Source organism: Prionailurus bengalensis, chromosome B1 (genome assembly GCF_016509475.1).
Source record: "Prionailurus bengalensis isolate Pbe53 chromosome B1, Fcat_Pben_1.1_paternal_pri, whole genome shotgun sequence".
NCBI lineage: Eukaryota > Metazoa > Chordata > Mammalia > Carnivora > Felidae > Prionailurus > Prionailurus bengalensis.
Window position 1 is genome coordinate 60996565 of NC_057344.1, and position 24458 is coordinate 61021022.

Here is a 24458-nt window from a genome sequence, read left to right on the forward strand (position 1 = left end):
AATCTTAATGAAAAATTTTGAAAATATTATAAGAAATACCATAAGGTGACACAGAGACACAAAGTGAGCAAATGTTAGAAGAATGGTACTGGGAGTCATCTGGGTGGTTCAGTCAGTTAAGCATCCGACTTTGGCTCAGGTCATGATCTCACAGTTCATAGATTCGAGCTCGGCATCAGACTCGGCTGGCAGCTCAAAGCATGGAACCTGTTTCAGATTCCGTGTCTCCCTCTCTCTCTGCCCCTCCCCTGCTCATGTTCTGTCTCTCTTCATCTCTCAGAATAAATAAATGTTAATAAAAAAAAAAAGAATAGAAAAATGGCACTGTAGACTTCCTGTGACACTGGTAACAGAAAAATGCAATAAAGGAAAGCTTTATCATAAAAAGAGGTATGCCTGTTATAACATCTTTATGAGAAAAGATAAATATAAACACTGATATAGCCAAGAGTTTTAGAAAAGGCACTAGCAGCCCTCAGGATGTTTTAAATAATTGCAACACTGTCTATTCTGAAAACAAGATATTTAAGTGAGAAATAAAAATAGCAAATAGTAACAAAAAACCTTTTACATGTTTAAATATCATAATGCATTTATAAGAATCTCATGATTAAATCTCAAGTAGATTTTTTTAATTATAAGCAATCTATAATTTCAATAGTAAAATATCAAAACTTGAGGTATCAACTAAGGTAATATTCAAGAGGCAAAGCTTAGCTTAACTCCAGTACCCCAAATATCAAGACCTCAAGTCCAAGGGTCAGCATTGACTTCTTTCTTGCTTATTACACACTGGCAACATTTCAAATTTGTTTTAGAAAAAACATGGGAAAAGTTAAATTAATAAACTAAGCAGCCACATTAGAGACCACTTAAGCTTCTTAATTTATAAAAATATTTGGTGCTAGTTTTTTGTTTTGTTTTGTTTTTGGTTTTGGTCAATGTAAGTATGTGAAATGGTGTCTCCATATTTTAAATTGCATTCCTCTGATCATGTTTAAATCTCTTTTACTTTGTTAATCAGCTTTGTGTGTGCCTTCCAGCTTTGTGTGTGCCTATTCTTCTACTGGATTTTCTGTGCCTCATGGATTCCTAAAAGCTCTTTATATATTCTAGAGACTAATACTTTGTCAGTCATGTGTTGTTTTGGTTTTTTTTTTCAAATAACTAATTCCTCTATTTATTGCTTTTCTTTCCATTTTGTCATGTTGTCATTTAGGCATAGAGACATTTTTTTAGTGTTTTATTTAGTAAAATTAATTATCTTCCCCTTTTAAAATGATTTTAAAAGGTTTATCTTATTGCTATTTAATAAATTATTTTCTCATGTGTTCTTGTAAACTTTTATCATTTTTTTTCATATTTAAGCCATTTTCTAGATCTAGAAATTTTTGATACATGATAAGAGGCAAAATTGTAAATTTTATTATTTTGTAAAGGGTAGCCACATGACTTTTTGTGCTATTTAGTGAATAGTTCTCTTCCCACTATTTATCTGTAGGATCATTTCATAATATACAAATCTTGCCAATATATGTGACAAATGCTTAGGCTCGCTATTTTGTTTTCATGACCAATAACTTACTGTTTCAAGTACCGTCCTTTATAACTATCACTGGATATTAGTAGCACTTGAACGTCATTCAAAAATGTCTCCAGACATGGTCAAAGGTGTCCTAAGGTGGGAAAATTACTCCCAGATAAAACCCTTTTCTGGACCAATTAATTTAAAACTATAATATTAAAGTATGTTGGAATGTTATAAAATCCCTGATATTTATTTTCATGTATCAACTTGGCCATTTCATGAATGGCAAGGAAAGCACTATGAGTATTGATTTTGGGGTGACAAATTCTTTTTAAGGAGTAGACAAATGCACAAATATGGAATCTGTAAAACATAATGGGGATTGATTGTCTATCCTACTGGTTTTGTTTCTCTGGTGGAACCCTGGCTAATTTATTTCATACATATTCATAAGAAATAATTTATTTGTGAGATGAGAGGAAGAAAAGACTTCTTCAATACAAAATTATTCTAAAGTACAGTGATGAGAAGTTTAATAGTAAAAATGAGACTGACATTAATAAATAAGAAAATAATTGTTGACATTTTCCTTTTTATAAGTTGTTTCCTGTGTGTGCATAAATTATACTCTATATAAGATGAACTTTGTGAGTGGTGGTTGGGATAAAATTCATAAATCTGATTAACTTTCAGAGATCATATCTTTTCTTTAAATGATTTTCATTTTGACAATAATTTATCTAAACTACTGAATATTTGTTTTCCCTTTCCATTAAATTTCTCCCTCATTAAAACTGAGCTAATCACCAGGACCAATTAAAACCATAGATTTCTCAAAGTCATTATATATGACAGCCAATGCAAACAAAACTGTAAAATAAGTTTAGGCAATTTCTGGATCTTCCCTGACTACTTCCTAATTTCTCATTACCACCTCCACCTTCTAAAAATTGCTATGGGGCGCCTGGGTGGCTCAGTCAGTTAAGCCTCTGGCTTCAGCTCAGGTCACAATCTCGCTGTCTGTGAGTTCGAGCCCCGCATCGGGCTCTGGGCTGGTGGCTCAGATACTGGAGCCTGCTTCCAATTCTGTGTCTCCCTCTCTCTCTGCCCCTCCCCGGTTCATGATCTGTCTCTCTCTGTCTCAAAGATAAATAAAAATGGTAAAAAAAAATTTTTAATAAAAAAATTAAAATTAAAATTAAAAATGCTATCAAGTATATAATACTAGTACCTATAAATGTAATTGCATGGCCATAAGTAATAGTTGATACCATTAGCATCAATGTTTGAATTATCATAATTTATAATTTTTGGAGATTATATGAGAATGGAAAGTCTTAACACACTCTTAAAATAATTTTGTAATTTATTCTCTGTGACGTTAGGAAAATTACTTAACCTCTCTGAGCCTTGGTGTCCTAACCTGTATGTAACCTAATTTATAATTTCTCATTCTCAAGGAGCGTTACTGCCAGAAGTTGGCTTCCTTCAATAAGCCCTTTCAGCCCCTTCTATTGGTTCCCCAAGTTTCTGAGTGACATGGTCAGGAAAAGGCTTAAGTATTTGCTTAATCCAGTCCCTCCTCCTTCTGCTGGAATCCTAAATCAGCTACCCGAATTTCTTGATACCATTACTTGCCTACCTATCTGTGTCCCGCACCCCCAATCATAACTGTTTCCAGTTTACTGAACTTTGACAACACAGAATGGCTCCTCTTTTTCCACAATGTCCTATGTTGAGCAAGACCTTTTCCTTTTATTCTCCACAGCACTGCAAAGATCATGTGTGACAAATTACAGTTCAGAGGTTTAGATCAAAAGGAAAGGAATGGCAACACTTCTAAATGTTGTAGGTGTCTACCCAAATCAGGATTCTTACTGAGCAGCACCCTCCATTTCTCCTGCCCACCTCACAACATGTAATTTATAAAGCTCTCCAGGACCTCAGAGTCTATGTCAGAGAAAAAAGGATGGAGTTTGTCTTCACAGTTTTATAACATGTATCTCCCTTCATTTACTGTCCTAGGATTAAACTTTACTAGGTTGATGGGCTTTGGTAATTTTTTCCTTCCTTTAAGACAACCACCGATTTCCCTCATAGGCACACAAACTCACAAACAAAAAGTGTTTTAGGCATAGACATGAAACAATATAATCAAATGTAAGATTATAGCAGCCTATTTCCAAAAGTCTGAATTTTTCAATCATAAGTAATTTTTCAGGGGGGATATCAATAGATTGAACTACACTTTGGTTAGTTCAAGTTTTGTCAGTCTTTTCATTAAGAGTTAAAAAGTATGAGTGTCAATGTCACTGAGGAATAACTTAATAACTGTGAAATGGGCATAAAATCAACTACACCAGGGAATTTTATGAGGTAATATGTGGAAAATACCACATCCATAATCAATTGAGAACAAATTGACCTTATGATAATGATAAAATTATAATGATGAAAATAATACATTAACAAAATAGTTACTAGTTAATAAAATAGTTAATAATACATCTCTCCCCTCAAGTGTGAAAAATCGTATTCATCTTTTCCTACATGTGAAGTTTAAGTTTTATTCTAATTGTAAAATCAATAGCTTTGTCTTCTTTTATAAAGGGTTTTCAGCTTATAGAGAAATAATTTTGCTTATGCATAGTGTTTTAATTGTGATTTAATATTTTTCACTCAGTCTTTAAGATAATTTATCATAAGAATAAAAATAAAAATTCTGTTGTTTTTGTTTGAGTCACAATATATGGAGTGAAGCAGTAATTGATAAGAAATGAAAATTTGGGAATATAATTGCATCTCGCTCCAAAATAATTTCCCACACACAGTCCCCACTTCATCCCTGAGGAGTCCTGATATGAAGGAAATCTCTTTTCACATTTAGAAAATCAAATGGTAATCTGAGAGAGTGGAAGTGCATGGGAAGGGCAGAAGATTATATGTCCAGTCATATCGGTCCAGTCTAGACCTAAGAAACAGAATCAAGAAAGATCTTGACTAATACATGGTTCAGAACTACATATTAATTTGAGCCAGCTTTTTATAACTTACAAGTCATTAATCCTCCTCAAGGGTACTTGACGGGTCCCATTCTGTGGTCAATTGTTTCTCAACAAGTATAGTTCACATATCAATTGCAGACTACACAGTAAACATTCTCCAGAAGTAGACTCATTGTGCTTGGGTTATAATATACAATATGTAGCAACTGCAATTGGACTCTCATTTACCTTAAATCTAGTCTATTCCTCTAGATTCCTTGACTGGGATTTGCAAGAAATTTGATCACATGTCAAATCATCAGTCATCTCTCAAGCCAGGGCAAAACATTACTGTTCAGATAGTAATATTTTTCTTGCAATATTACACTTAATTGCTGTTATATACAAATCCAATCAACTAAAATATTGTGGGTTTTATCTCTAACATAAAGAATAGTATTACAGACATAATACCTAGGTAATAATAGATGATTGATTTAATTAAGGATACCTGTCTCCAAATTAAAAGTATTGCATGATAACAGTATCAGTTTGTCAAATAAGATAATTGCCCAATTCCAACTGGATCAAATGATATACTTAAAACAATTGGAAATTAATCAGAAAGTTTTGATTTTTATAATATACTTTGAATTAGGTAAAACATTTTAAAAAGTGTACTAATCAATCCCAATATACACAACATGAGGATGAAAATTGACTAAATTTACTCTCATAATCCATTATTAATATGATAGGTTAAGCTGCCCAGACAGTGAGAATATTATCTGTTAATTGGCATTTCTTAGAGTTAATAAAGAAGGTTTTTCCATACACTTTTAGTTTAAGGTTAAACTATTGGAAAAATAGGAAAAAAATTAAGAGTAATACACAATTTACATGATAACTGACTTCATTGCCACTTTATCGCCTGGCAAAAGCAAACAGGTCCAAGTACCTTTGAATCCTGAATAAAAACCTACAATTCCATAAATACAACATCAAGATAATAAACTGCTGCTTTTCAATTGTTACTTTGCCAACTTAGAATTTTAGAATATTACTGGGAAAATTCCAGTTGAGAAAGAAATTAAAATCGTTATTCTAAGAAATTGAGATGTAGTATTTTTTGTTCTAATATGTTCATATCGTGGGCAATTATATAGGCACATATTTGTATTTCTTATTCATTATCAAACACTTTTCAAATTAAATGTATAACCTATATTTTAGAAAAAATACTTAAAATATTTAAATTAGCAACTGTTTTCCAGCACTTGACATGTAACATTGATATACTAATTAAAAACAGACTTGAGGCTGTCTGTTAAGCATCCAACGCTTGATTTCAGCTCCAGTCATGATCTTATGGTTCTGAGTTTGAGCCCCACATCAACCTCCATGCTTGGGATTCCCTCTTTCCTTTCTTTCTGTCCCTCCCCCACTCACTTTTGCTCTCTCTCTTAAAATAAATAAACTTAAAAAAATTAAAAGTATACGTTAAGTCTCTAAGTACCAAGTTACTGTAGAATCATAGATCCTCATAACAAGCTCTTGACAATGCTGTTAACCTAACATTATTGCAGGTGCCTGAGGATAATATAACCAAATTCCTTTTGGAATTATGATATAATGTAAACAACTTTCATCATTAAGGAGCAACTATTACAAGTATTTGATATTTCTATGTTTTCTAATATATTCAATTATTTAGATTACCACAACATTCTAGCTGCTTCCAAATGCTAATATCTTACACAGAAAATTAGGTCTTGGGGAATATAGTAACAACTAAAATACAGTAATTATTCGTTTTATAGTCATCATCATAACATTCCTGGATCTTCAGTATTGTTCCACCTGTTGATTGGCAGGGCACACAAGCTGTACAGCCATAATTTATGAAACAACAAAAACAAAAAAATAGTTTAACTGCATTGAATGCTTACCATGTGCCAATCTCTGCACTATAATTGTAAGATACATTATCTCACTTAATCCTAAAATTAGCCCGTATATTGAGTTTTATTATATCCCTACTTACTGACAAAGTTATTGAGACTCAAAATATCCAAGGTTACACAGCCAGTTCAACCATTATCTTGTTAGACCTTTACCCTGATTTTTCAAATGTCTATTTTGGTGCAATTTCCTTCTCAGTGATTGATATAAATGCCCAATTTGAATAAAATAAATTTTTCATATATAAAATTATATTATAGGCAGTATGACATATAAACTTGAGAAATATTATTTTGAAGTGGATGTCAATTTTAATTATGGGAATATTGAGTTTTTTGTAAAGGTAAGTGATTGAACCAAAGTCACCTTTCTAGTATATAAATGAGCCTGGATTTGAAACTAGTAATTATTGATTTATCATTTTTTCCCCTATAAGGCATCTGTCTTTTCAGAATTCAAGGGATGAATTATATTTTAAATTGTAATTAAATAAAAGCTAGCTTTATAAACTTTATTCTCATAAAAATGAGCCTTACCATTAACAACACTTGTAGACGGAAAAGTTAAAAAAAAATGGATATACCTGAAACTAATATTACACTGTATCTTCACTAAATGGAATTTAAATACAAACATTAAAAAAATTGTGGGCGGAATTTGGTTTATAAACTAGTGTGACAGATTCCATTATTTGATTACATCCACTAAAATACATGTATGTATGATGCTAGGAATGAAGATAAACCAAATCATGCATATTGCAAAGAGAAAAGAAATGAAAGGTAAGTTTTTCTATGAATACTTAGAATTTCTCCAGTTTTTATAAAATTCAATATTTTGTATGTTAAACTAAAAAATATTTGAAGTTTTAAAAAGCAAAATAAACCTTTGACTCACACATTATGAGAAAAGACCAAAGGGAGTATTTATACTTTTCTTACTTTTCACTGACTTTTAAAGAAAGAAAGATGGGCCATCTAGTATTATAGCTTCTAGAATTCAATGTCAAATAACAAGAATCAAAGTGTTAATATTTCAAGTCTTCTAATTACTACCTTAAATATGTATTGTAATTATATTAAAAAATGAACTCTGAGAAGAATATTCTGGACTTTATACCCTCTCCAATTATCCTCACTTATTTCATTCACGAAGGTGAAGTGGTATAAAGCTGATAAAATGCAGTGACAGAGATAGCAAAAGCTATTTGAAAAGAAAATGAAGCTCCTCATATAAGAGTGGGGGAGTGAGCAGATAAGAGTGATAGAAAACTTTTTTTAAAAGGGAAAAAAAAAACAAAGACATGGAATATGCTGGGCAACGTGAGTCTGGGGAGGTAGTTTCCACAAAGTACATCTCTATTTAGTGAACTAACTGTTCACATACACAAATACACAGTCTCTCTCACAGAAGCTTTGGTTTAAAATTCCTTTTGGTTTAAAATTAGTTGAACTAACTAAAATATTGTGAAGAGGAGCAAACATATTTGCATTTCCTTCAGTTTGTTTTTAAAATGCATTTACTACCTAAAAATGTATAGTGGATACACAAAAGATAATGAGAAAGGAATATAAACATCAAACTAAAAAAGTCATCAAAAGTGAAGAGAGCAAAAGAAGAAAGGAACAGAGACACTTCAAAAACAGCCAGAATATAGTCAACAAAATGGCAATAAGTACATGACTATCAATAATTACTTTATTTATTTATTTATTTATTTAATTTTATTTTTTTAACATTTATTTTTGAGAGACAGAGCCAGTCAAAACACGAGTGTGGGGAGGTGGGGGGAGGTGGGGCACAGAATCCAAAGCAGGCTCCAGGCTCTGAGCTGTTAGCACAGAGCCTGACGCCGGGCTCAACCAGTGAACCGCGAGATCCTGACGGGAGCCTGAAGTTGGATGCTTAAGGACTGAGCCGCCCAGGTGCCCCAATAATTAATTTAAAAATAAATGAACTTGGGGCACCTTGGTGGTTTTGAAATGGAAATACAAATTCCACATTCTATGGGATGCAACAAAATCATTTTTAAGAGGGGAAGTTTATAGCAATACATGACTGTCTCTAAAAACAAGACACACCTCAAAAATTTAAATTTATACCTAAAATACCCAGAAAAAGAAGAACGGACAAAGCCAAAAGTTACTAGAGGGAACAAAATAATAAAAATCAGAGCAGAAATAAATAAAATAGAGGTTTAAAAAACAATGGAAAAGATCAATGAAACAAAAGCTGATTCTTTGAAAAAATAAACAAAACAAACAAAACTCTAGCTAGATTCACCAAGAAAAAAAGGGGACTCAAATACAAGCATAAATGAAAGAGGAAAAGTTACAACTGATACCACAGGAATACAAAATATAATAAGCAATTATATATCAACAAAGTAGACAACTTAGAAGAAACGTATAAATTCCTAGAAATGTACAAATTACCAAGACTGAATCAAGAAGAAATAGAAAATCTGAATAGGCTAATTACTATTAAGCAGATTGAATCAGTAATCAAAAACCTCCAAACAAACAAAAGCTCAGGACTAGAAGGCTTCATTAGTGAATTTTGCCAAACATTCTCCAAAATCTCGAAAGAACTTATCAAACTCAACACCCAAAAAACAAATAATCTAGTGAAGAAATGCGCAAAAGACATGAATAGACACTTCTCCAAGGAAGACATCTAGATGGCCAGCCAACACATGAAAAAATGCTCAACATCACTGATGATCAGGGAAATACAAATCAAAACCACAATGAGATATCCCCTCACTCCTGTCAGAATGGCTAACATTAACAACTCAGGCAATGATAGATGTTGGCGGGGATGCAGACAAAGAGGATCTCTTTTGCATTGCTGGTGGGAATGCAAACTGGTGCAGCCACTCTGGAAAACAGTATGGAGGTTTCTCAAAAAATAAAAAAATAGAACTACCCTACGACCCAGCAATTGCAGTACTAGGCATTTATCCATGGGATACAGGTGTGCTGTTTCAAAGGGACACATGCACCCCAATGTTTATTCAGCACTACCAACAATAGCCAAAGTATGGAAAGAGCCCAAATGTCCATCAACAGATGAATGGATAAAAAACATATGGTACATATATACAATAGAGTATTACTCGACAATCCAAAAAAAAAAAAAAAAAAAAAAAAAAACCTTGCCATTTGCAACTACGTGGATGGAACTAGAAGGTATTATGCTAAGTGAAATTAATAAGTCAGAGAAAGACAAGTATCATATGATTTCACTCATATGAGGACTTTAAGACCACAGAACAGATGAACATAAGGGAAGGGAAGCAAAAATAATATAAAAACAGGGAGAGGGACAAAACATAAGGGACTGTTAAATATGGAGAACAAACAGAAGGTTACTGGAGGGATTTTGGGAGGGGAGATGGGCTAAATGGGTAAGGGGCATTAAGGAATCTACTCCTGAAATCATTGTTGCATATATGCTAACTAATTTAGATGTAAATTAAAAAAAAACACACACACATTATGGTACTGGCATAAAAACAGACACATAGATTAGTGGAACAAAATAGAAACCCTACAAAGAAACCCACACATATATGGTTAATAAATCCCCAAAAAAAGGAACCAAGACTATACAATGGGCAAAGTACATTGCTTTAGTACATCGTGTTGGGACAGTCCCATGTAAAAGAATGAAACTAGACTGCTATCTTATACCATATACAAAATTTTACTCAAAATGGATCAAAGATTTGAATGTAAGACCTGAAACTGTAAAACTCCTAGAAAAAAACATAGGCAGTAATCTCCTTGATATTGGTCTGGGCATTTTATTTTTGATCTGACCCCAAGAGCAAAGGCAATAAAGTCTGAAATAAACAAGTGGGACAATATCAAATTAAAACACATCTGCAGAGAAAAAGAAACTGTCAACAAATTGAAAAGGCAACCTACTGAATGGGAGAAAATATTTGTAAATCATGAATGTCATAAGGAGTTAATATCCAAACTCTGAAAGAACCCATACAACTCAATGGCAAAATATTAATAATAATAATAATAAATAGGTGGAGCATCTGAATATATATTCTTGCAAAGAAAACATACAGATGGCTAAGAAGCACACAAATATGTTTAACGTCACTAATTATTGGGAAATGCAAAGTAAAACTACAATGAGATATTACCTCACACTTGTTAGAATGGCTATAATCAAAAAGACCAGAAATTACAAGAGTTGGTGAGGATGTGGAGAAAGGGAACACTCATACACTGTTGATGGGAATGTTAAAATGCACAACCAGTGTGGAAAACAGTATGGAGGTTCCTGAAAAAAATTAAAGTACAAGTACCATATAATCCAGCTATTCATTTGGGAATTTATCCAAGTAAAACAAAACCACTGAGGTTCTGGTCAAAGATGGTTACTTAAGAAGACCCTGAACTCACCTCCTCCCTGAAACACACCAAATTATACCTATTTATAGAGTAATTCTCCTCAAGAATAATGGAGGGGTGGGGCACCCCAGTGGCTACCGACTTTGGCTCAAGTCATGATCTCGCAGTTTGTGGTTCAAGCCCTGCATCAGGGTCTGTGCTGATAGCTCAGAGCCTGGAGCCTGCTTCAGAGTCTGTGCCTCCCTTTCTTTCTGTCCCCCACCACCCACCACCACTTGCTCTCTCTCTCTCTCTCTCTCTCTCTTTCAAAAATAAATAAAACATTAAAAAAAAGAATAATGGAGGGCTGACTGAACAGCTGTTGGAACTCTCTCTGGGTCAGAGGGACTACAAGTGACATGGTTTATGCTCCCTCTCTACCTTGAAAGTGCGAACTGCAACAGGGTCCAGATACCATAGCTCATTTGATGCTTCAGTAAGACCTGGGTCCCTAGCCCACACAAGCTCTGAACACTCAGGCACGGAGAATAAGTCATGGTTTAAAAGACCAACTAGTATATTAAAAAGCCAGCCCTAGGACTCTGCCAAATGTTGAGGGAACTGGTGGAACTCTCACAAGGTGAAAGGTCTGGTGGACATGTTCAACACTCCCTCTCTCCCCCTTGAAGGCACAGACCAGTGCAGGATTCAAGTGACCTAACAAACCTGCTGCCTTGGTGAGCCCCAGATCCCTATCCCATAACTATCCCTAGCTGTCCCACCAAAACAGTCATAGCACAGTTCACACTGGGACACCCCTGGTTAGAGCTCTTTGCAGCTTTAGCCTTTGCACCAAGGTGACACAGGTGAAAAGCACCCAGGAGCCCTCTAGGCTCATACCACTTCAGCTTCGCATAGCTTACTAGGGCATACTTGGCACAGAGCTCTCTGGAAACTTCTAGTTGAAGTCTGCTTCAGATAAAGCAGCCCTACCAACGTGTCCCCTATGTGGAATGCCCCTGGAACCCTCAGTTTGCATCCACTTTAGCTTCAGCTATCCTGCCAGGGCACACATTATGCAAAGAGACTAGGGACCACACAACCAATACCCGCTTTAGCTATACTGTCAGGGTGCCTACTGTGTGGACCCTAGGACTTCCCGGCCTAAGCTCTAGTCACCCTGCCATGGCACCCTCTGTGAGAGAGCCCCAGGAAACCATGGCTTAAATACATTTCAGCTTCAGTTATCCTTCCAAAGTGCCCTCTGTATACAGAGCCGTGGCACATTCCAACTTATAACCACTTCAGCTTTAGCTAGCCTGCTATGGTGTCCACTGCATGGAAAGCACTAGGGACCCTCGCCAATTCCAGCCATAGCTCCAGATAGCCAGTAAGAGCCACCAAGCACACAGTCTACATAAGATATGACCGTATGTAAGATTATTCCTTCAAGTTTAGGAGAAGCAACTGTTCTGCTTAATCCATAAAAACAAACACAGAAAGCCAAGCAAAATGGGGAGACAGAGGAAGAGTCTCCAAAAGAAAGACTAAGAAAAAAACCTCAGAAAAAGAACTAAATGAATCTGAGATAAGGAGTATACCTGATAAAGAGTTTAAAGTAATGATTGTAAAGATCCTCACTGAGGTGGAAAGAATGGAAGAACTCAGTGGGACCTTTAATAAAGAGATTGAGAGTATATAAAATATCCCATCAGAATGAAGGAGTATAATAACTGAAATGAACAATACATTAGAGAAAATTGGTAAAAGAATAGCAGATAAAGTAGAGCATGTCAGTGATCTGGTAGACAAGGTAATGGAAAGCATCTGAGCTGAACAGCAAAAACAGAAATAAATTTAAGAAAACAAAGTTAAGGAATCTCTTGGACAACATCAAACAAACATTCACATTACAGAGGTTCCAGAAGAGGAAGAGAAAGGGGAAGATAACTTATTTCAAAAAATAATAGCTGAAAAATTCCCTGACCAAGGGAAAGACATAGACATCCAGGCACAAGAAGCACAGAGAGTTCCAAACAAGATGAACTCAAGGAGGTCCACACCACAACACATAATAATCAAAATTTCAAAGACTAAAGATAAAAATAATTTTAAAAGAAGCAAGAGTTAAGCAAAAAGCTACCTACAAGGTAAACCCTATAACTAGAAACTGATTTTTCAGTAGAAACTTTGCAGGCAAGAAAAGAGTGGCATGATACATTCAAAGTGCTAGAAAACATACACACACAACAACAACAACAAGACAAACCTACAACCAAGAATATTCTACCTGAGTCAGTTATCATTCAGATTGGAGAAGAGAGAATTTTTAGACAGGCAAAAGTAAAAGAAATTTATCACCAATAAACAATTCTTACAAGAAATGTTAAAGGAAATACTTTAGATAGAAAATAAAAGGCCTTAACTAGAGTTTTAAAAAAATGTAAATAAAATTGTGTAAAATATGACAGTTTATACATAAAATGTGGAGGAAGGGTAAAAAAAGGTTTTTGTGGAATGTGAACTAAAATGGCTATCAACTAAAATGACGATTAACAAATGTGAACTGAAATGACTGCTGTATACTTAGGATGTTATATATGAACTTAACGGTAAACAAAAACCCAAAACCTGTAACAAATACACAAAAAAGTAAAGGGAAATAAAGCCAAACATAACATTACAGAAACCAAAGAAAAAGCAAGAGAAGAAGAAAGGAAAAGATAAGAGCTACAAAAACAACCAGAAAACAATAAACAAAACAGAATGAATACATACCTATCAACAATTACTTTATAAGTAAATGGCCTAAATGCTCTAATCAGAATACACAGGGTGGCAGAATGGGGAGCAAAAGACCCATTTATATGCCTCCTACAAAAGACTCACCAAAGACCTAAAAACACATACAGATTGAAAGTGAAGAGATGGAAGACTGTTAACCACGCAAATCAGAGTGGAAAAAAAAAGAAAGGGTAGCAATACTTCTATCAGACAAAAATAAGCATTAAAACAAAGACTATAACATAAGACAATGAAAAGCACTGCATTATGATAAAGGGATCAATCCCTTACGAGGATATAACAACTATAATATTTATGCACTCAACATGAGAACTAAATACATAAGGCAATATTAATGGACATAAAGGGAGAAATTGGCAGTAGTTCAGTAATAGTAGGGGACATAAACACCTCACGTCAACGGATAAATTATCTAGTCAGAAAATCAATAAGTAAACAGTGTCTTTGAATGACAAATTGTTTGCCAATTCAAATGGGAAAAATTGGTGAAGGGGAGTCGGAGATACAGGCTTCCAGTTATTTATTCCAGTTTTGAATAAATCATAGGAATAGATGGCACAGCACAGGGAATATAGTCAATGATATTATAATAGTGTAATATAGTTTGACACATGGTAGCTACACGTATGGTGAGGGTAGTATAACATATACAGTTGCTGAATCACCATGTTGTACACCTAAAACTATTTTAATATTGGGTGTCAACTATACATGGATTTAAAAAAAAACACTAATTCAAAATGATATATACTCATTGCAGCATTAATTACAATAGCCAAGATAGAGAAACAACCTAAGTACATATCTTTGGATGAACGAACAAAGATGTGGATATATAAACAATGGAATGCTCTTCAGCCATAAAAATGAAACCTTTCTACCTGTGACAACATGCGTGAACCTTAATGGTATTATGTTAAGTAAAATAAGTAAAATGAAGAAAGACAAATACATTATGATTATACTGATATGTGGAATCTGAAAGTCAAAATCTCATAGATACAGAGAACAGATTGATGATTATCAGAGGGCAAAAGGGTTGAGGCAGGTAAAGTTGGTGAAGGGGTTCAATCGTATGCTGACAAACGGTAACTAGACTTATTATGGTGGTCACTTTGTAGTGTATACAAAAATCACATTTTTATGTTGTACAACTGAAACTAATATAATTTTGCATACAAATTTTACCTTAATAAAAATATCTTTAAAGCATTTAATATCTATGTATTATAAGGATTGTGCTCTCCTGGTATCTGAAAATATAATGCGATATAATAAACATATTACAAACCATAATAAACATCCTTCTATACATATAAAAACTGCATTTTAAATATGCATTGGTGTAATGTACAAATTTGCTTTGTCACCTGGGCCAAGTTTGACCATAGAGAATAATGCCAACATCAATTTGAAGCGGTAACATTGGCCTCATGGGGACTGGGTTTTAATAAGTAAGCTAAGGCAATGCAATATGCATATTGCATTAGTGTGGGGGGAAAGGGCTATGCTAAATAAATAAAATTTATGTAACATATTCAGTGAATTTTTGAAAAATAAAGTATTAGCAATGAAAAATACAACAGCTATGACTACTCATTTTATTTAATTTTACTCATTAAGGTATCCTTTCTGTCTGATTAAGGGTCCATTAAGTAAAAATAAATCCTCCTGAGATCTGTGGGTTTCTATCCTCTTTTCATTAAACTCTAGTTGGCAGGGCAAAGAGAAAGATGAAAGTCTTGAAACCAGAAGAGAATTCTTCTGTCTGAGGATGCATTTGCATCCACCTTGGGATAGAATCCAGTTAATGTTAACATTTCCATTTCAGTAAATCCAAACAAAATCCAGGCCAATGCCCCAATTTGGGCAGCAAAAATTATAAAATATTGGAAGTCTTCAGCCAGCTGAAGGGACTCACTCCCTGATTACTAAAATATTAATATACTAATAATTACAAAACCTGCTAAAATGAAGAATTTTTTTATTAGAATGTAATGCCACAATGTGTAGTGGGCATGAACAATGAATAAGAATATTAACTAATTAAGGTCTGCCCTAAGAAACTGGTTGCCCATAACAAATGCATATTTCAAAACAACGGTGGAAGGAAAGACACTTAGAGTTCTCCAGATAAGCTCTATAAGAATAAATCCAATTAAATTATTTCATAGAAAAAAAAATGGGCACTGAAGAACCTCAATTGCAAAACCCCAGCTGGTAATAGCACAAATTACCACTTATTGTATTCACATATTATCATTTATCTCAGAACCATCAAGTAGTCAACCAAGGAGTTGTCTAGCAATCATCCAAGGGAGTTAGGAAGCAACTTTGTTAAAATTTTAAAACGTTACAAATAGGAAAAGGCTAAAGTATAATGTACTATATAAGATGATTAAATATTTATGGGATATGTATGTATAACTATGTATATATTAGTTTGTCCTTAGAGTATTTGGTTATTTCTACCAGAATCTCACCTCATTATTGCAAAATCATCTCAGTAATAGTCACAAAATTAGGTGAATTGTAATAATGACAAGAAAAAAAGGCAGAAAGTGAAAACGTCGTGAAAACCCAAAATAGGAAACACTTCAGTTTCCTCTTTTTCATCAGAGAACATTTAACATTCAATAAGAATTTGGGCAGTGATTTTGCCACAACCTTCCTAGGTACAGCCCTAACAATTCAAGGCAACAACTTCATCCCCTGACTCACTTTGACATGTGTGGAAATTAGGTATTTTGAAGACCTGACTAAAAAACAAGTAATACAGTTTAAAAAAATGTTGCTAAAATTTTTCACTTTTTTTTTGAGACACTTAATTGATCTGGAAACCTCTATTATAGCATCCTTTTAATATATCTACTCAATTGCAGTACCAGGACAAACTGTACTGTGTCCTTGAACATAAGCTATACCAGCCCACTCACTGCTGCTATATACTTATTAATCCCTCAAGTGACATATTTACTAAGACTTAGCTGATAGGAACATCACTGTCGTTTCTTAAAAAGCTGTCCACCTATGAGAAAACCTCTCCATCAAACCTTACTTTAATCTCTATAGTTAAGAGCTTGCTTATAGTTAATGGCTTGCTTCCCTCTCTTTTTCCCCCTTTCCCTATGTTCATCTGCTTTGTTTATTAAATTCCACAAATTCCAATTTGTTTATTAAATTCCAATTCCAATTTAATTCCATTACATTCCACAAGAGAAATATGTCTTTCTCTGACTGACATATTTAACCTAGCATAATACACTCTAGCTCTACCTACAATGTTGCAAATGAAAAGATTTCATTCTTTTTGATGGCTGAGTAATACTCCATTCTACATATTATACAGCACTTCTTCTTTATCCACTCATCAGTTGATGGGCATTTGGGCCCTTTCCATAATTTGGCTACTATTGGTAATGCTTCTATCAATGTTGGGATGCATATTCCCCTTTAATTATTTTTGTATCCGTTGAGTCAGAACCTAGAAGTGCAATTGCTGTATTGTAGGGTAGTTCTTTTTTAACTTTTGGAGGAACCTCCATAAGTTATATGGAGGCTATACCAGTTTTTCAGAGTGGCTATACCAGTTTGCATTCCCACCAACAGTGCAAGGGTGTTATTCTTTCTCCACATCTTCTCCAACATCTATTCTTTCCTGTGTTGTTAATTTTAGCCATTCTGACAGGTGTGAGGTGGTATCCCTACCTAGTTTTGATTTGTATTTCACTGATGATGAGTGACGTTGAGCATTTTTCCATGTGTCGGTTGGCCATCTTGATGACTTCCTTGGAAAAGTGTCTTTTCGTGTCTTCCACCCATTCCTTAACTGGATTATTTGGGTTTTGGGTTTTGAGTTTGAGAAGTTCTTTGTAGATTTTGGATACTATTCCTTTATCAGATATGTCATTTCCAAATATCTTCTTCCATTCCATAGGCTGCCTTTTAGTTTCTTGATTGTTTCCTTTGCTGTGCAGAAGTTTTTATCTTGATGAAGTCCCGATGGTTCATTTTTGCTTTTGTTTTCCTTGCCTCTGGATATGTGTCTAATAAGAAGTTTCTATGACCAAGATCAACTGTGTTTCTGCCTGTGTTCTTCTCTGGGATTTTGGTGGTTTCCTGTCTTACATTTAGATCTTTCATCCATTTTGAATTTATTTCTGTGTATGGTATAAGAAAGTGGTAGAGTTTCATTCTTCTGCATGTAGCTGTCCAGTGTTCCCAACACCATTTGTTGAAAAGACTGTCTTTTTTACATTTGATATTGTTTCCTGTTTTGTTGAAGATTAGTTGACCATATATTTATGAGTTAATTTCTGGGTTTCCTATTCTATTCCATTGATCTCTGTGTCTGTTTTTGTGTCAGAAACATACTGTCTTGATCATTACAGCTTTACAATACAGCCTGAAGTCTGGAATTGTGATGCTTCTAGCTTTTTCTTTTTCAAGGTTGCTTTGGCTATTTGGATCTTTTCTGGTCCCATACAAATGTTAAGATTGTTTGTTCTAGCTCTATGAGAAATACTGGTGGTATTTTGACAGGGATTGCATTAAATGGGTAGATTGCTTTGGGTAGTGTGGACATTTTCACAATATTTGTTCTTCCAATCAATGGGTATGGAATGTTTTTCCATTAATTTGTGTCATCTTTAATTTCTTTCATAAGTATTTTATAGTTTTCAGAGTACAGATCTTTTACCTCTTTGGTTAACTTCATTCCTAGGGAATTAAGTTATGGGTTTTGATGCAATTGTAAATGGGATTTATTCCTTTATTTCTCCCTCTACTGCTTCATTGTTGGTGTATGGAAATGAAACAGATTTCTGCACATTGATCTTATATCCTGTGACTTTGCTAAATTCATGTATCAGTTCCAGCAATTTTTTGGTGGAATATTTCAGGTTTTCTGCATATTGTGAAAGTTTTACTTCCCCCTTGCAGATTTAGATGCCTTTTATTTCTTTTGTTATCTGATTGCTGAGGATAAGACTTCCAGTACTGTGCTAAATAACAATGGTGAGAGTGGACATCCTGTTTTGTTCCTGACCATAAAGGAAAGCCTCTCAGCTTTTCCCCATTGAGGATAATGTGAGCTGTGGGTGTTTTGTATATGCCCTTAGTGATGTTGAGGTATGTTTCACTTCTCCCTAATTTGTTCAGGGTTTTGTAAAGAATGGATGCTGTATTTTACCAAATGCCTTTTCTGCATCTACTGAGAGAATCACATAGTTCTTTCCTTTCTTTTATCAATGGGGTGTATCATATTGATTAATTTGTATATGTTGCACCACCCTTTCAGCCCAGGAATAAATCCCACTTGATTGTTGTGAATAATTCTTTTAATGTACTGTTGGATTCGATTTGCTAATGTATTGTGGAGAATTTTTGTATCCATGTTCATCAGAGATATTGGCCTGTAGTTCTGGGTCTTTGTTTGGTTTTGGAATCAACATAATGCTGGCCTTATAGAATGAGTTTGGAAGGTTTCCTTCCATTTCTATTTTTTGGAACAATTTGAGAAGAATAGCTATTAATTTTTCCTTAAATGTCTGATAGAATTCCCCTGGAAGCCATCTGTCCCTGGACTTTTTTTGTTGGGATATTTTTGATTACTGGTTCAATTTCTTGCTGGTTATCAGTCTGTTCAAGTTTTTTATTTAGTCCTGTTTTAATTTTGGTAGTTTGTATGTTTCTAGGAATTTATCCATTTCTTCCAGATTGCCAAATTTGTTGGCATTTTCCCATAATATTCTAATTGTTTTATTTCTGTGGTGTTGGTTGTTATCTGTCCTCTTTCATTTGTGATTTTATTTATTTGGGTCCTTTCTCTTTTCTTTTTGAGAAGTCTAGATAGGTTTTTATGAATTTTATTAATTTTTCAAAGAACCAGCTCTTAGTTTTGTTGATCTATTCCACTGGTTTTTGTTTGTTTGTCTATATCAGCTACTTCTCTAACCTTTATTATTTCCCTTCTTCTGCTGGATTTAGGCTTATTTGGTGTTCCTTTTCTAGCTCCTTTAGGTTTAAGATTAGGTTATTTTAGACTTTTTTGTTCTTGAGGTAGACCTGTATTACTACATACTTTCCTCTTTGCTGTATCCCAAAGGTTCTGGACTACCATGTTTTCATTTTCATTTGCTTTCATTTTTTTTTTTAACTTCTTCTTTAGTTTCTGGTTAACCCAGTCATTCTTCATTGGGACCATTCTAAAGTAGTTCTTTAAAACTACTGTGGTCTTTTCAATTTTTTTTCTTATGGTTGACTTCAGGTTTCATAGCATTGTAGTCTGAAAATACGCATGGTATTATTATCTCATAGTTTATGTACTGGTTGAGGTCTCATTTGTGACCAAGTATGTGAGCTAGAGACTGTCCCATGGACATGCACTCCAAATAATGTGTATTCTGCTGCTTTAGGATGAAATGTTCTGAATATATCTATTAAGTCCACCCTGTTCAGTGTGTCACCCAAAGCCATTGTTTCCTCATTGATTTTCTACTTAGATGATCTGTCCATTGTTGTAAATGATGTGTTAAGGCCCCTACTATTATTGTATTATTATCAATATCAATGATTTATTTATGTTTGTTATTAATTGATTTATATATTTGGGTGCTCTAACTTGAGGGCATAAATTTTATTTATTTATTTATTTATTTATTTATTTATTTATTTATTTATTTTAGAGAGAGAGCACGAACATGGCAGAGGAACAGAGGGGAGAGAGAGAGAGAGAGACAGAGAGAGAGACAGAGAGAATCTTAAGTAGGCTCTATGCTCAGAGCAGAGCCCAATGCAAAGCTTATTGCACCACCCTTGGATCTTCACATGAGTTGAAATGAAGAGTGGGATGCTCAACTGATTGAGCCACCCAGCTGTTCCAGGGTCATAAATATCTATAATTCTTAGATCTTCTTGTTATATAGGCCCCCTTACTATGATATAGTATACTTCTTCATCTTTGGTTACAGTATTTGTTTTAAAATCTAGTTTGTCTAATATGAGTATGGCTCTTCTGTTTTGTTTTGTTTTGTGTTGTGTTGTGTTGTGTTGTGTTTTTTTTTGATGTCCATTAGAACTGATGGGTAGTTTTCCATCCCCTCACTTTTCAATCTTCAGGTGTCCTCAAGTCTAATATGAGTCTCTTATAGGCAGCATATAGACAAGTCTTGTTATTTTAATCCATTCTGATATCCTATGTCTTTTGATCAGAGCATTAAGTCAATTTACATGCAGAGTGATTATTTTTTTTTAATATATGAAATTTATTGTCAAATTGGTTTCCATGCAACACCCAGTGCTCATCCCAAAAGGTGCCCTCCTAAATACCCATCATCCACCCTCCGCTCCCTCCCACCCCCCATCAACCCTCAGTTTGTTCTTAGGTTTTAGGAGTCTCTTATGTTTTGGCTCCTTCCCTCTCTAACCATTATTTTTTCCTTCCCCTCCCCAATGGGTTTCTGTTAAGTTTCTCAGGATCCACCTAAGACTGAAAACATATGGTATCTGTCTTTCTCTGTATGGCTTATTTCACTTAGCATCACACTCTCCAGTTCCATCCACGTTGCTACAAAAGGCCATATTTCATTTTTTCTCATTGCCACATAGTATTCCATTGTGTATATAAACCACAATTTCTTTATCCATTCATCAGTTGATGGACATTTAGGCTCTTTCCATAATTTGGCTATTGTTGAGAGTGCTGCTATAAACATTGGGGTACAAGTGCCTTTATGCATCAGTACTCCTGTATCCCTTGGATAAATTCCTAGCAGTGCTATTGCTGGGTCATAGGGTAGGTCTATTTTTAATTTTCTGAGGAACCTCCACACTGCTTTCCAGAGTGGCTGCACCAATTAAATGCAGAGTGATTATTGATAGAGATAAATTTAGTGCCACTGTAAAGTTGGTGTTTCTGGGATTTTGTTTGCTCCTTTATAATCTTTGTTGCTTTAAGTCTTTCCCACAAGGGAATCCCTGTATTATTTCTTTCAGGCTGGTTTAGTGGTCACAAACTCCTTAAGTTTTTGTTTATCTGGAAAAATCTTGATCTTTCCTTCTATTCTGAATAACAGCCTTGCTATTTAAAGTATTATTGTCTGCATATTTCTTCCATTCAGTGCATTGAACATAAAATGTCACTGCCTTCTGGCCTGCCAGATTTCTGTGGAGAGATCTGCTACTAACCTGATTTGTCTTCCCTTGTAGGTTAGAGTTTTCTTTTCCTTTGCTGCTCTCAAGATTCTTTCCTTATGCCTATATTTTGCAAGTTTTGCTATGATATGTCTTGGTGTTGGCCAGCTTTTATTGATTTTGATGCTAGTTCTCTGTGCCTCCTGGACTTGTATGTCTGTTTCTTTCCCCAGCTTAGGGAAATTTTTAGCTATAATTTGCTGAAATAAACATTCTGCCTTTTTTCCTGCTTTCCTTCTTCTGGGACTCCTATGAAATGACTATTATTACACTTTATGGGGTTGCTGAGTTCCCTAAGTCTACATTTGTCATTCAATATTTTTCTTTCCCTCTTATTTCCAGTTTCATTATTTTCCATATTTTTGTCTTCTATATCACTTATTTCTTCCGCTCCTGCCTCCATTGTATGACCATTATATCCAGTCAGTTTTGCATCTTAGTTATAACATTTTTCATTCTGGCCTGACTAGTTTCTAGGTCTTTTATCTCTGTGTTAAGGGCCTCTCTGGTTTCTTCTATGCCATTATCAAGCCCAGCTAATATCTTCATAATCATTATAATCTTTATAATCATTGTTTTAAATTCTGGTTCAGGCATGCTATTTAAATCTATTTTGATTAGCTCCCTGGCCATGGCCTCTCTTTGTTCTTTCTTTTGAAATGAATTCCTCTGTCCTGGCATTTTGCTCAGGTCTCTGTCTTTTGTGTGTTAGGAAAGTCTGTGCTTGGTCCTATTTCCATAAGAGTTGAAGCTTTGCAGCACTCTATGAACAGTACACCTGGTGCAGGAAGCAGGTGTTTGTGCTGGTCTTCTGTGAGAGGTGCCTGCTGCTGCTCTGGCTCTCAATCATACCTGCCCTATTAAAAAAGACATCTGCAGAGTGCAGGGAGGCGTGGCTTTGTATAAGTAGCTCAGGCCTTCACTCTGTGTGCTGTACTGCTCACTGAAGTCAGTCCCTCCTGATGGGAGGGATGAGAAATGGCACTGGCTCACTCTCCTCTCCAGTGAGGGGAGTTGGGCCTGCCAATGTTCAGGAAGCCCTCACAGAAGAGCAAATAATGTACCCTCTTATGTTCCAGGCATCCTTCAGATCCTTGCCTTCACCCTGTCTTGGTCCTAGTTTTCTGCCCACTTGGTGATACAGTGCTCCTATATTTTATCTCAGGGATGCATCTGGGTTTAAAAGCTCCAAATATTAGGGACCCAGCATGGCACCAGACCCACACTGATCCTCTCAGGGAGGGTCTCATCGAGCTGTGGCTAGTACAGGTTTGTCCCAGAAAATTAGTCACACAACTATGCAGCTTCTTGGATTTTATGGTAAAGTGTAGCAAAAACCCAACATCCTGTTTAGCTACCCTCAATAGGCATCTCTGCTCCTGTGCTAATGAATGGAGCAGCTCAAGAGCAAGCAACTCTTTTGTCCCCTGAGAGGCAGTGCCCCCTATCCAAAATGCACTCCAAGAAGGGGAATGGTCTATCCCAGCTAACCCAGGGAATCCTCAGAGCACACTGTTTGCTCCTTGGCCTCCTGCCCTCCTTCTCCACAGGAGCACTGCTATGCACACCACACTTGACCCTGGCAATGTCATGGACTTCTAAAACTACAGGCTTTCAGCTGCACTGTTTGTAAAAACTTATGATAATAATCACCTCTCATTTTCCCAGTCAATGGTTTTGGGAAGTATTTTTCTTGTCCAGGCCCCTGCACCCCTGCGGCATACTGCTTTCTCTCCTTCTCTCTCTCTCTCTCCCCCCACCCCTTTCTCTTTCCTGCTCTGCCCCCGTAATCAGGGGTCCCTCCCCTTTGGAGTACCCATGATTCTTTTCTCTCCCAAATCATGTCTCCACACCTATATTCCACGATGTGGCATCTTTTCTGTAGTTGTGCAGTTTTTTCTCAGTCTTCAGATCAGTTTCCTGGATGTTCAGAATGATTTTATCATTATCTAGATGCCTTTCAGGGATGAGGCAAACATAAGGTCCTCCTACTATTCTGCAGTCTTAACTTATGTTTTCTTATTTTTGTGTTTTAAGGATTCTACTTATATTTTGGACACCAGTCCTTTATCAGACATTTCATTTGCAAATATTTTCTCCTAGTCTTGGCTTGTCTTCTAATTCTGTCAATATTGCCCTTCACAGAGCAGAAGTTTTAATTTTAGTAAAGTCTGGGTTATCATATTATTTTTTCATGGATTGTATCTTTGGTATTGTATCTAAAAAGACATTATCATATCCAAGATCATCTAGTTTTCTCCTATGTTATCTTTTACAAGTTTTATAGTTTTACATTTTACATTTAGGTCTGTAATCCATTTTAATTTTTACGAAGGGTGGAGGTCTCTTGTCTACATTGTTTTTGCATGTGGATGTTCAGTTTTTCTAGCACCATTTGTTAAAGAGACTAACTTTGCTCCATTTTATTGCCTTTGCTTTTTTTTGTCAAAGATCAGTTGACTATATTCATGAAGATCTATTTCCAAGCTCTTTATTCTGTTTCATTGATATATTTGTCTATTCTTTCACCACTATCACACTGTCTTGGTCAGTGTAGCTTTATAGTAAGTCTTAAAGTCAAATAGCATCAATCTTTCAAACTTGTTCTTCTCCTTTACTATTTTGTTGTCT